The sequence below is a fragment of the Leucoraja erinacea genome, chromosome 5 (genome assembly GCF_028641065.1).
Source record: "Leucoraja erinacea ecotype New England chromosome 5, Leri_hhj_1, whole genome shotgun sequence".
NCBI classification, from domain to species: domain Eukaryota; kingdom Metazoa; phylum Chordata; class Chondrichthyes; order Rajiformes; family Rajidae; genus Leucoraja; species Leucoraja erinaceus.
The window spans coordinates 33405181-33419176 of record NC_073381.1 but is presented as its reverse complement, the minus strand read 5'-3'; the positions used below and the strand labels follow the sequence as shown (position 1 = coordinate 33419176).

The following is a 13996-nucleotide window of genomic DNA, read 5'->3' as shown; positions in this document are numbered from 1 at the left end:
TTTTAACATTTCTCACTCCTTACAAAGTGACTGCTCAGGGCAGTAGAAGTCTTTGTGCAGATGTATTAATCATATAACCTATTACATATATTAATGAAAAATAAACCATGAAGAAAGAACATTGCCAGCAGTGTCTATAAACTGTAGGGCAAAGGGCTGCTGGAACTTTAATATTTGTGTAGTATTTCATGGACTCAGTATTTGATTTGTCTCCTTTCACTAGTCGTATTATGTTTTCAAGAGAGTTCAGCTCTGAGGGCTAAGGGAATGAAGGGATATGAGGAAATAGCCAGAATTGGCACTGATTTTGGATGATCAGCCATGATCATATTGAATGGCAGTGTTGGCTCAAAGGGCCGAATGGCCTACTCCTGCACCTATTTTCTATGTTTCTATGTTTCTATGCTATGCACTTTAGAAGCAACAACATTTAATTTATATTTATTTTTGGTTATTCCGTTATTGTTTTTTTTTGCCTAGTGATTCTGTTTGCATGAAAATGTGTGTCTCTGAGCTGTGTGGCTGTGAGCATATATCTACATAAGTTTTCTGTCATTCAGAGCCTCAAATGTTTTTGACTGTCATGCCAATGGGAACAGTTTACTTTTGTCCAAATCCTTCACAATCTCATGGAGACATAGAATCTTGAATCTGGTGCAAGGTCAGCCAGCGTTCAGGGGAAGGCAGTGGGGAGGGCAGTAAGGGGTAAAGTAAGGGTGGGAGTTTTGGGGAAGGGGAAGACATGGGAAGAGGAAGGGAGGTGGTCGTACAGGTTACCTAAAGTCCTTCAGTCCAACTTCTTTCAATTATCTTTCTGAGCTAATCTTCTCAAATTATTGTGCTCCTAATCTTCCAGTTTACCTCAATGATGCCTATGTATTTCCTTTATCAGCATTTTTCAGCAATTGCAAATCTGTAAGGCTGTTATTCTGCTATTTTCCCCTTTGCGCTATCTGCAATGCTTGTGTACTGCTTGGTTGTATTCATGTATGCTATGATTTGACAGGATAGCATGTAAATAAATCTTTTCACTATGTCTTGGTACGCATGATAATAATAAATCAATATCAATAATATATATTAAGAAAATCAGTTAGTCTGAGGTAGTGTCTCGACCAGAAAAGTCACCCCCCATTCCTTCTCTCCAGAGATGCTGCTTGCCCCGCTGAGTTACTCCAACTTTTTGTGTCATTCTATTTCCAATCCTGAGAGAACTCCATTGTGCCTTCTCTCCATAGAGTAACACAGTGTGGAAACAGACCCTTCGGCCCAACTCGCCCACACCTGCCACCAATGTCCCAGCTACTCTAGTCCCACTTGCCTGCTGTTGGTCCATAAACCTCCAAACCTGTCCTATCCATGTACCTGTCCAACTGTTTCTTAAACAATGAGATAGTCCCAGCCTCAACTACCTCCCCTGGCAGCTTGTTCCATACACCCACCACCCTCTGTGTGAAAACGTTATCCCTCGGATTCCTGTTAAATCTTTTCCCCTTCTCCTTGAACCTATGTCCTTTGGTTCTCGATTCCCCTGCTCCGAGTAAAAGACTGTGCATCTACCTGATTTATTCCTCTCACGGTTTTGCACATCTATAAGATCTCCCCTCATCCTCCTACGCTCCATGGAATAGAGACCCAGCCTCTCCCTGGAGCTTACACCCTCTAGTCCTGGCAACATCCTCATAAATCTTTTCTGAACCCTTTCAAGCTTGACAAGATATTTCCTATAACATGGTGCCCAGAACTGAACGCAATACTCTAAACGGGGTCTCACCAACATCTTATACAACTGCAACTTGACCTCCCAACTTCTATACTCAATACTCAATACTCTGACTGATGAAGACCAAAGTGCAAAAAGCCTTTTTGACCACCTTATCTAACTGCGACTCGATCTTCCTGGAACAATGCACGTGTACTCCTAGATCCCTCTGCTCTACAACAATACCCAGAGGCCTACCATTTACTGTGTAGGTCCTGCCCTTGTTCGACGCCCCAAAATGCACCACCTCACGCTTCTCTGTATTAAGTTCCATCAACCATTCCTCTCCCACTTCAAAGATAAATATAACCTTTCATGAACCCTTTTGCTTTCTCTCACTGAGACATTTGTTTGTCCATGTTGCTATATCTCATTTTATTCAGTAGGCAACTGTCTTAATGACAAGCATTAATGCAGGACTTTATCAAATAATTTACATACAAATGCACTATTATTGTTTAAGAAGGAACTGCAGATGTTGGAAAATTGAAGGTACACAAAAATGCTGGAGAAACTCAGCGGGTGCAGCAGCATCATTGGAGCGAATGAGATAGGCAACGTTTCGGGCCGAAGCTCTTCTTTCGGCCCGAAACGTTGCCTATCTCCTTCGCTCCATAGATGCTGCTACACCCGCAGAGATTCTCCAGCATTTTTGTGTACCCACTATTATTGTTTGTTGTTTGTTTTTTGTGTGTACATATGTTATACATATAGTAGACCCCCCTTGGTCATGACTAACCATGGGTGATTAATCCTGGTCGGATGCAAGCCTGGGCGATGTCAAATGGAGGAGAGGCTGTTGCCCATGCAGCAGGTCCCCCTCTCTCCATGTCGCTGATCGATCCAAAGGAACAGCAGGGCCATTACAGTTTGGCACCAGCGCCATCGCAGCAGTTGTTTTTGTGAGTCTGAACTTTTTTTCTCTCTCGTTTATTATATTGTTCACAGTGTACTATGTTTACATATTCTGTTGTGCTAGTGCAAGTAAGAATTTCATTGCTCTATCTGGGATCTATGACAATAAAACACTCTTGACCAGGCACAGAAATCAATATCATAATATGGAGGGGACAGGGGGGGACACCATTCTGCCTGTCTCGCTGGGTTAACCTACAGCCCTGCTTGGACTGACGGGACACCAGCGCTGCTTCTCCGCGCTGGCTGTAAACCTGGGCCATATTTCCCACGAACTCAGGCAGGGAGGTAGGTTAACCTGGTGGGACAGGCAGAGTTGAGCTGGGTTTTGCGCTGCTTCTCTGCACTGGCTGTGGGCCTGGGGGCACCGCCCCCGTCTGACTCCCAACCTCTCTGGCCACCCGTGGGGGGGCACTCGGGTGGGGGCGGGACAGTGCCGGAGACCCGGCCGGGATCGATCCTGGCTGCGGATGAGGCGCAGGTCAGTGCCGAGAGTGTTTTGGCATGTCTTGCTCCTCCAATCACCGCACTCTATCCTCAGTCCCACCCCCCCCCCCCCCCCCCCCCCACACTCCTCCCTCCACCAATGACCGCGCTGAATTATCATGTCCCGCCCCCATTGCCTGCTGACGGCGTCTCTCTTGTCCAATCGGCTCCCTCGATCAGCAGTCCCACTCCCACTGTCTCGCGGAAAGCGGAGATTTCACCGGGTTTTAAAATCCAGATTACAAAAACTTGGGGGGGATCGGCTCCCACCTCTCAAAACAGAGGGCGTCCCCTGCCCGTCCCCCCCCCCGTCCCCCCCGGGATTTCCGCCCCTGCTCTTGACTCTCTTGGTGTAAATTCATGTACACCACCTTAGATGCACCTCCCACTCAGTATTCTCTGCTACTTCAGCATTAAACATCAGGTCAGTTAATCTAGCCTTTAAATAGTCATTTGATTAATAGCCATTAAATAGCCACTTTCTTTGATTCTATCACTGTTTATTATTTCAGAAGGTTTCCTGCCCACCAAGTTTAAAGTGACTGGCCTGTTTTGCAGAATTTATCCTTGCAGCTATTTTTGTATAGGTTGTAACATTTGCAATTCTCCGGGCCTGAGATTCCATCCACTTATTTATAGATTCTGCATCTAACTGATTGGACTTGTTCCAGAAATTAAACACTGGACATTCCTATAAATCGGCTGCAAAACACCGAAAGTAAAGCAAGACTCCGCAGTCTTGGATCAGAGCTCCAAGCTTGGAAAAATGCCAAGTGGGGTTACCTTTTAAGGTGGGGAGGTGTGCAGATTGGCAGATCATTATACAGATTATTCTATTTTCCTTTGTAGAGCCAAAGAGTCATAGTTCTTGCATTATGGAACAGGCCCTTCGGCCCAACTTGCTCATGCCGGCCAATATGTACCATCTACACTAGTCCCACCTGCCTGCATCTGGTCCATATCCCTCTAAACCTGTCCTAGCCATGTACCTGTCTAAATGTTTCTTAAACATTGTGATAGTATCTGCCTAAACTACCTCCTCTGGCAGCTGATTCCAGACATCAACCACCCTTTGCGTGAAAAGGTTACCCCTCAAGTTCCTATTAAATTCACGATTCCCCTACTATGGGCAAGAGACTCTGTGCCTCTACCTGATCTATTCTTTTCATGATTATAGACACCTATATAAGATCATATAGATCCCCTATTGTTTTATGCAGGTGACTTGATACTGACAGCTATCTTCTTCCCAACAATGTTGTGTGTTCCAGCACTTGTGTCTGTCTATTTTTGATGTATGGAGGATTGGCATAGTTAAAAAGTACATCTCATATTTTAATCAGAGTGAGATTCAGATAAAGCAACTCAGAACATTATCTGAGACGCTATTTTCTAATAGTCTGGTCATCACCTATCCCAAATGAACATCCCTTAGTCCACCATTCAATCCAGTTATACGTAAAATGCTAATTGGAAAGTATGCCAATTATTTAGCCCATAAAGTCTTGTGACAATTCTTGTGACCTCTTGTTATAACTTTGGTGAGTGATCAGCTCAGACTCAAACCCTAGGTGAAAGGACAAATGCCTGCTTAAATCAATTAGCCTGGGGTTACAGCACTATCATTGTGGCTACAGTATCTAGAGCTCGGGGGAACCACTAACAAAATTTAGGGTCATGTTGGCTTCGAAAGGTAGACTCAGACTCAACCTTGAATGCACCTTAATCATTTTCTTATTTGGACACTGATCTTGCACTCTTGCCTTGAAATTTAAATCTCACTCTCGACATCCCCTCTGCTTTTAATGGCAATTGCAATATGGCTATACATCTTTTTATCTACGGATAATAGAGGAGACACCACACACACTGGAGCAAATAGTTAATAAGTAATTTATAGGCCTGCACTTGACACTTTGACACTGGAATACTGTGAGTTCCCCCAAATTTACTGCAACCCACCATCAGTAATTCAAATGAAATATTTAATTATTATTTTTAATTATACTTACCTGCAATGCAACTAACAGTAGAGCCAAAATGAGAAGACTTTTCAAGACACTGTCTTTAATCTAGTGTTTAAAGTGAGGTTGTTCATGTTTCGCTGAATGAGCTGTTATCTACTTCGTGGCCTTTTGTTAAAGCTTTTGCTTTGGCAAGCAAATCTTTTCTGTGTGTATTGTTTTAATGCAACAATGTTTCAAGTTTACCTTCCAAAGACGGATAGGAATTTGGTTATTTCCAAGGTGATTGAAGAAGGCACATTCATGAGGTCTGATGACGACTCAGGTCAACATAGAATATAGAACGTGGAACAGTACAGGAACAGGTCCTTTGGCCCACAATGTCCAAGCTGAACCTGCTACCGTTAAACTAATCTCTCTGCCTGCATGTGTTCCATGTTTCTACATTCCCCACATATCCATGTGCCTATTCAAAAGCCTCTTAAACACCCCGTTATGTAAGCCAGGCAGTGCGTTCCAGGCACCTATCACTATATTACGAGTGAAAAACTTGCACCACACATCTCCATTAAATTTTGCCCCACTCACCTTAAAGTCATGTCCTCTATTTAGATAAACTATTTAGATATTTCCACCCAGGGAAAAAGATTCTGACGGGACCCTATCTTTAACTTATAATTGTATATATTTTTAACAATCTCCCTTTTTCTCTGACGTTTGCTGTAAATGAGGAAAGGCAGCTGCTGACCAAGTCATAAAACCAACTAGGGAATGCTTGAAGATATGTATCTATGCTCTTTGCTTTACTGCAGAACCAGTAAGTAAGTAATGCCATTTACTGCAGGCCACTTTCTGATGGAACCTGACCTAAATTAAACAGGAGATTAACAATGTAGAAACCATGAACTGCAGATGCTAGTTTAGAAAAAAAGCCACAAAGTGCTGGAGTAACTCAGTTGGGCAGGCAGCTTTTCTGGAGAACATGGGTCGGGACACTTCTTCAGACTGGGTCTTTACCTGAAACATCACCTATCCATGTTCTCCGGAGATGCTGCCTGACCTGCTGAGTTAATCCAGCATGTGATTTTTTTTTGGAGATTACCGTTGCTTGATTGTATTTTTAAACTATCCCTGAAGGTACAAAGATTACCTCAGTGTTGGAGTTCTTTGCAATCATATTCCTCTATCCCACAGCAGGGGACATCCGTCAAGTTATTATTTTTTTACATTTTGCAACTGTGTAATGTAAGTGTCTGACACTAGCTTCATCAATTCCCATGTGGAAATAAGGCACCAATGGCAGACTACACAAAGGAAAAAGAATATCTAGTTTATAGAGGAGCAGACAGGGATATCATAATGTACTGTTCTGACCACAATGTAATTCTGAAAATTGATGCCCATTATCAGAGGAGCATTCATGATTAGTTTTATACACGTAATATGAAAGTTCAAACAAAATAACTGCATACCTATCAATTTTCAGATGTGGCTCTTGATCCCATTTGGAAGGACAGCAGAATGCAATTACAACGAAACCAATGACGTCAGGTTACCATCCAAATGGTCCATAGAAAGCATGCTGTCCGGTTGCATCACAGCTTGGTTTGGGAACAGCTCTGCCCAATACCACAAGAAATTGCAGGGTGTTGTGGATATGGCCCAGACCATGACACAGGCCTGACTCCTGAAGAAGGGTCTCGACCCTAAACTTCACCCATTCCACCCAGAGATGCTGCCTGCCCCGTTCAGTTACTCCAGATTTTTGTGTCTATCCTCATTATTGATCCCATCTATACTTCACGTTACCTATGAAAAACTGCCAACATAATCAAAGACTTTATCACTCTAGTCATTATTTTTTCCCCCTCATTCCCATTAGGCAGAAGTCAAAGAAGCTTGAAAGTGTGCACCTCAAGACTTGGGAATAGCTCCTTCCCTTCTGTTATCAGGCTTCTAAACAATCCTTCCATAAGCTAATGGTTCAATTCACGTCCACCCTATTGCAGACCCTACCCAATGGACTTTGTCTCTGAAACATACAGTATGCTACAATGTTGTGATTATGGACATCATGACATCAATCTTGGCCTGTTGCCTCAGCATATTGTAAGCTTTAATAATATCAACCCATTGCCAGTGGGTGCAGGTCCAGTAAAAAGCTATACTGCAGCAGACGTGCACATTTCTGTACCAAAATCTATTGCAGCCACGACTTTAACATTAGCTGATATGAGTAGTCTTCAAAAAATGTCTGTCAGTGGAAGGAATTGAGAAGTTAGGATTCATGCAAAGAGGAGTGAAGGCACATTCATATTTCTGTTAACGACTACTTTAACATTTTATGATCTAAGTAACTGAGTTGTTTTGTCAAAACAGCTGCCCTTGAAGAGTTTGTGTGGGAATGATTCAAAACTGTCCTTGGAATATTCTGCATTACATCTTTCTCGCACGTTGCATATCTACGCTCCATGCCAAATTTACTTCTGGAAGAAATAAATACAATACCAGCATTGGAGAACGAGGAGGCGGAAGAAAGCAAGAGTGCGCCCGTGGTTTACTGAGCAGAGTACAGCAAGGCGAAGAAGAAAAAAAAATCCCCAGCTATAAGGGGGAGAGGAAAGGGAGCATGTGGCTTATCAGGTGAAGGGATGGAAAAAAGTATCAGACTTTAAAATGGAAGAGGGAGAAAAGATTTGTGAAAACAATCATAGGTAGAGTCAATCACAGATACAGAGACATTCACATATGCAGACACGGTCACAGATACAGAGACAGTCACATACAGCTTACAGCCCAGTGGTATGAATATTGATTTCTCTCACTTCAGGTAGCCCGGCATTCCCTCTCTCTCTATCCTCTCCCACCCGTCAAACAAATTTTCACACTCCAAAAAGCTTATTTTGCACTCTTTAATGTTTTATGTCTCAATTTCTTTCTCTTTCTCTCCCTAGTTTTTCTGCCTCCACTGAATTTTCACTCTTTCTCTGCGCCTCACTCTGTATGGTAATTATCTCTGTATCTGTTGGTGTCCCTGTATCTGTGATTGTGTCTGTATCTATCATCATCTCTATATAGCCACAAAAAAGTTGGAGGCAGCATCACCTGAGAGAAGGAATGCGTGACGTTTCGGGTCGAGACCCTTCTTCAGACTGGTTAGGGATGAGGGAAATGAGAGATATTGACAGTGATGTGGAGAGATAAAGAACAAAGAATGAATGATATGCAAAAAAGTAACAATGATAAAGGAAACAGGCCATTGTAAAGGCGACTGTCGGCATCATTCACTGACGTATCACGGTCGCCGAAAGATTTAGAACATTTCAAAATCCATCGGCGACAAAAAAAATGTTGCGACACTTGAGGAAACACTGCGCGTCAATACGTCATCACGCCGCATCACGCCATGACTTTTCCTGTGACCTGATACGTAGGATAGTGTTAGCGTGCGGAAATCGCTGCTCGGCACGGCCTCGGTGGGCCGAATAGCCTGTTTCCGCGCTGTATCTCTAAACTAAGCTAGATTCAAATGTAGTGGCAATCAGTGGTCATAAAATGCACAACAGCCTGTGTGGGCACTGATTGCACAGCCATTTCCATTTGGGGAGCAGCATGTTCACTTTCAAGCATGACCACCTTTAAACTGCTCCTCACTGTAAATAGGGCATAATCCCATTCTGCATTGCACTGTGTAACACTGTGTACCTTCAAAGGCATTTAGTGCAGATTAGAGCACCATTGTTTTCAGGAATTTCTGACTGCAAGGCTTGAAGAGCACAATGCTGCAACTAGCCAAGACTGCCTTTATTGTCCAAATTGCAACAGGCTCCATTTCTGATTCTCTAAACTAGCCATTGTTTGTTCACTGGAATTCTTGGCTTGCGAGAGAGAAATTCTTGACAACAATACAACTTCTAAGCTTCTGAAATCCATCTGTTTCCCAGGATACAGCCTTGAGAAGTTTGCAGAACCCGAACATATCTTTCAGACAGAGTCTTTTCTTTGATGATACTGCAGCATTTGTTGGCTATTTTTCAGCACAGCTAAAGAATCTGCAGCTCGTCAAACCGTTGCAATCAAAAACAATTCTGGCCTTGAATAAGTCATGGATTCCCCTCACTTTATTCAGCAGCAGAATGCCAAGTCAAATGGATTCAAAGCTCAACATTGCAGACTTAATGATTTTTATCAAGGGAGGAAGTCATTCTGAACTAGACAAGTCCTCATACCACCTACAACTCCTATTAAGGCATTTGACAAGGTCCCTCCTTATGGTAGGCTGATCCAGATTATCAAAACTCATGGGATCCACAGTGATACATTGACTCATGGAAACATAGAAAGTTGGTGCAGGAGTAGGCCATTCGGCCCTTTGAGCCATTCAATATGATCATCGATGATCATCCAAAATCAGTACCCCATTCCTGGTTTCTCTAGATTCCATTAGCCCTAAGAGCTGCATCTAACTCCAATGAAAACATCCAGTGATTGGCCTCCAACTAGCCACTATGCCACAGATTGTCTTCAGTGGGCGGGTGAGTGATAGAACCTGGAGCAAGCTGAGAGGAATGTGGAGAGAAAAAAAGAGGATTAATGTTGGATTAGTGTCAATGGTCCTTGATAATTGGTCTGAAGGGCCTACTTCCCTGCTGCATCATTCTATGATTAACATTCACCCAGAATCTTCATTGTTTTGTAACAAAGAAGCCCGATTTTTGTCACTTTCCTTGCATCACGTGGAAGGGAGAGAAGGAGAAGCGTTTTATCAGGATGCATTACAGTTGGGTTTGGAAACAGCTCCATCCAAGACCGCAAGAAATTACAGAGAATTATGGACGCAGCCCAGACCATCACACAAGCCAACCTCCCTTCCATTGACTCCATTTACACCTTATGCTGCACGACAAGGCCAGCAGCATAATCAAGGATGAGTCACACTCTGGCCACTCCCTCTTCTCGCCTCTCCCATTAGACAAAATATATAGAAGTGTGAAAACGCACACCTCCAGATTCAGATATAGTTTCAAAGACTGGTGCTTGATCTCTCCACCCAATTTTCCATCAGTAAAACACTTCACACAGGTTTGTCACTCTTCAGAAGGTTGTGTACAATTTTGAGGATACAAGCCTTATGTTTAAAATAGTGCTCATTTCGAATGATGGCCAAACTATGCAATCCTCTGTATAGTTTCTAATTATTCCACATCACTGCTCACAACCAGCAGGGCAACTATATCAGTGGAGGTTAAAACTAATTCTGCACAGAAATTCATCCCTGGTTAGTAACACTAAATATTCTATGTAACAATAGAGAAGAAACAAATTAAATGTTAGAAGCAAGTACAAAGGCTGCTACTACATAGGATTCATGACGTTTAGGGTTAATGTCTGGGGATGAAGTTCTGGCAGGAAATTACAATGTTTAATAATGTATTAACTCAAATCAGAAGCTCCTTGGGTCAGTCGCCGGTCAGTTGGATGTTAGCTGGTATTTAACAACCGGCCTCAGTTCCTGTTGGGTGATGATTGAGTAGGAACGAGGCCAAGATTCCTGACTACTTTCTAGTAACTCTTTCCTATTGCTAAGCACCCATGGATGTCAAGTCAAAGCAGCGGTGCTCCCAGCAAACTCTCCTCGATGTCACCAAGATGATGGAGCTAGTTATTGAAATTGAAAGAAAGACATAGCATGGAAACAGGTCCATCGGCCCACTGAGCCTATTTGCACTAGTTCAGGGCTTTAAAAAACTTGTTGGAGTACATCCCCAAATCCACATCCGTGGTGCTGAAGTGGAACTGGTTGAGTTTCGAGTTCCATGGCGTAAATATTACCAGCAATCTGCCTTGAACCAACCATATTAACGCTACAGCCTAAAAAGTACAGCAACACCAACACTTTTTTCAGGAGATCCTTATCAACATGCACAGTAGAACGCATACAGATTCTACGAGGTTGCGTCACTGATTGGCTTGGGAACAGCTCTGCCCAAGACCACAAGGATTAGCAAAGTTGTGCATGTAGCCCAGGCTTTTGCACACACCCAGATGCCACCATTGATTCAATCTGCACTTCACGCTGCCTGATGAAAGAAGCCAAGAAAATCAAGGATCTTTCCTTCCCCGTTCATTACTTCTTCTCCCCACTCCTGTTGAACACAAAACACAAAAGCATGTACCACTAGACTCAGAAATAACTTCTTCCCCTCTGTTATCTGACATCTGAATAATTCTCCAATAAGCAATGGTATGGTTCCAATTCTCCAACCTACCTCATTGAGGACATTAGGCTTTTTCTCTGGAATTGTAGTGCTACAATGCTAAAAACTGTATTCTGCTCACTGGTATTTTTTCTCTTTGCTTTATCTGTCACTCTTATGTTTGGCTTGATTGTATTCATGTATAGTATTATCTCATTTATCTGCACATACGCGGTGCATTGTATTCTGATACAACCGGTTAACAGCAATTTAAGTTGGAAGCTCATTGAGCCAATAAAAAAAAAATTAATTTTCTCCTATCTACCGGAAATGCACTGAAGAAAGGAAATTTTTTTTTTTTTTTAATAAATAGTTTTTATTCAGAAGTATCAATAAAGCAATAATAAACCCATGCCTGTACCCCCTGTTCAAAACACTAAGTATTGAGAACTCATTGAATCAGAAAAAAAAATATTCCCTCTGGTGCCCAGTGCTCTTTGCTGGCTCTAAAACAACCATGAATGTAAAGGTTGTCAAAAAAGCCAAAGAAACTAGGTGAGTGTTGGGAGGTTCCATCTATTGGAGCGACGGAAATAGAAAAGACGAAAAAACAAAAAGGGTCGAAACACCTTCTTCAGACTGAGTTTGGGGGTCAGGGAGTTAACGGAAGGGTGGGGGAAGAGAGGAAGATTTTTTTTTTAAATAAACATTTTATTAGAAGTACAATAAAGTACAATCAAACACATCACTATTCTTCTCACCTGAGTCACCCACCTCATATTTGAGACCAAGAGTAGGCTTGGTTCGCTTCACCCAATCACCTCCGTTCGGTTTTTCCCTTTCTTTTTTGAGAACCTATTGGGAAAGATAGAAACTCCTCTTTCCCAGCTCTCCCACAGCCTACTGTATAGTAATTATCTAGCTGAGAAAATGATCCAAAAGAAAGTCGTGAGCAACATGGAAAAGGAAACTGCCCCGTTTTAAAGAAGGTGTTATTGTTTGCCTTAACTTAAATAAATAAAGGTGAAAATAGGGGGTACAAAAAGAAGAAGATTTTTTTTTTTAAAAAAAACATCCTTCTATTTTATAACACAAAACTCCGCAAAAATGTACGACTTCCTGATGGGGATTCCAACCGTATTCTTTTTTACCCCCTGTTGCCAGATCGCCTATTGGACACATTTAATTTTTTAAATTACTATTGGACCTTAAAAGAAAGGTAATTTGTGACTGGAGACCAAATGCAAACCAGTGTTTTGGAAGTGTTGTCTAGCTAAACCCCTGGAAAAGAAGGTAAAAGGAGGAAGTCTCATCCTAGAAAAGAATCCGGGTCGTGACAAAGAAAAACAACAAAAATGTTTCGAAGGGCATCCCATCATGTTACTTCTGTTTTGTATTGAAATACCCCCTGGCCCACACATTTTAGAGCCTCCATTTATGAAATGGAGCATTTTTGCAGAATTTCTGCGTCTAGTTGGAAGACCACCTTGGACTTAGAAGTGGTCTTTGGCCATTGGGGCTGATAGAGCTCACCTAACACAAAGGGTTAATGCAGAAAGAACACATCTTTAGTTACGACCTTCGACTTGCCTCCTTCGTTGAAGTGGGTCACACTAAAGGCATCTCTGAAAATGTTTTTTTTTGAAATTATTAGCCAATAATTATAGTAGGTAATCCTCTTTTGAACATCACAAAAACAAGTACCATCATCACAGTTTAGTTCGGGGCTACCTTTCCGTTATTAATATAACACTTTTCAAAAGGGTAATCCATTCTGATTTTGGTACAAGTTTTATTTTGTGAAGATTTCAAATATTTTGTTCCAGAATTTTGGGATTTTTATACAAAAAACAAAAGAGTGCGCTATGGTAGCTTCTTGAGTGACGTTTATCACAAATGGGTGAGACGTTAGGGAAAAGTTTATTTATTTTGGTTTTTGAATAGTATAGTCTATGTAATGTTTTGAATTGAATTTGAGTATGTCGTACGTTGATCGAGCATTTATGCACATATAGTAAGTGTTTATCCTAGGTCTCTTTTGAAATTTTTATAGCTAGTTCGTGTCTTGTTCTTGAAGAAAGGAAGATGCGGAGACAGTGGACTGTGGGAGAGCTGGGAAGGGAAGGGTAAAGAAGGAGAAAGCAGGGACTACCTAAAATTGGAGAAGTTAATGTTCATATCTGTGGCGTGTAAACTAACCAAGCAACATATGAGGTGCTGCTCCTCCAATTTCCGGTGGGCCTCACTCTGGCCATGGAGGAGGCCCAGAACAGAAAGTTCAGATTCGGAATGGGAGGGGGAGTTGAAGTGCTGAGCCACCGGGAGATCAGGTTGGTTATTGCGAACCGAGCAGAGGTGTTTGGCGAAGTGTTCACCAAGCCTACGCTTGGTCTCACCGATGTAAAGCAGCTGACACCTAGAGCAGCGGATGCAATAGATGAGGTTGGAGGAGGTGTAGGTGAACCTCGTCCGCACTGGAAAAGGCTGCTTAGGTCCTTGGATGGAGTCAAGGGGGGGGGGGGGGTAAAACGATAAGTGTAGCATACCCTGCGGTTGCAAGGGAAAGTGCCAGGAGAGGGGGTGGTTTGGGTGGGAAGGGACAAATTGACCAGGGAGTTACGGAGGGAGTGGGTATTTCCACAGAGACCACTCCCTCCGTAACTCCCTGGTCA

At 42.5% G+C, this 13996-nt stretch overlaps 1 long non-coding RNA gene across 1 annotated transcript in view; it reads left to right on the top strand.

The window, feature by feature from the left end:
* Window positions 1-13996, top strand: part of LOC129697108 (uncharacterized) — a 47365-nt gene that overhangs the window by 25978 nt on the left and 7391 nt on the right. The window contains exon 2 of the long non-coding RNA XR_008723451.1: window positions 2477-2664. This is a non-coding gene — a long non-coding RNA (uncharacterized LOC129697108). The remainder of the gene's footprint in view (window positions 1-2476; window positions 2665-13996) is intronic.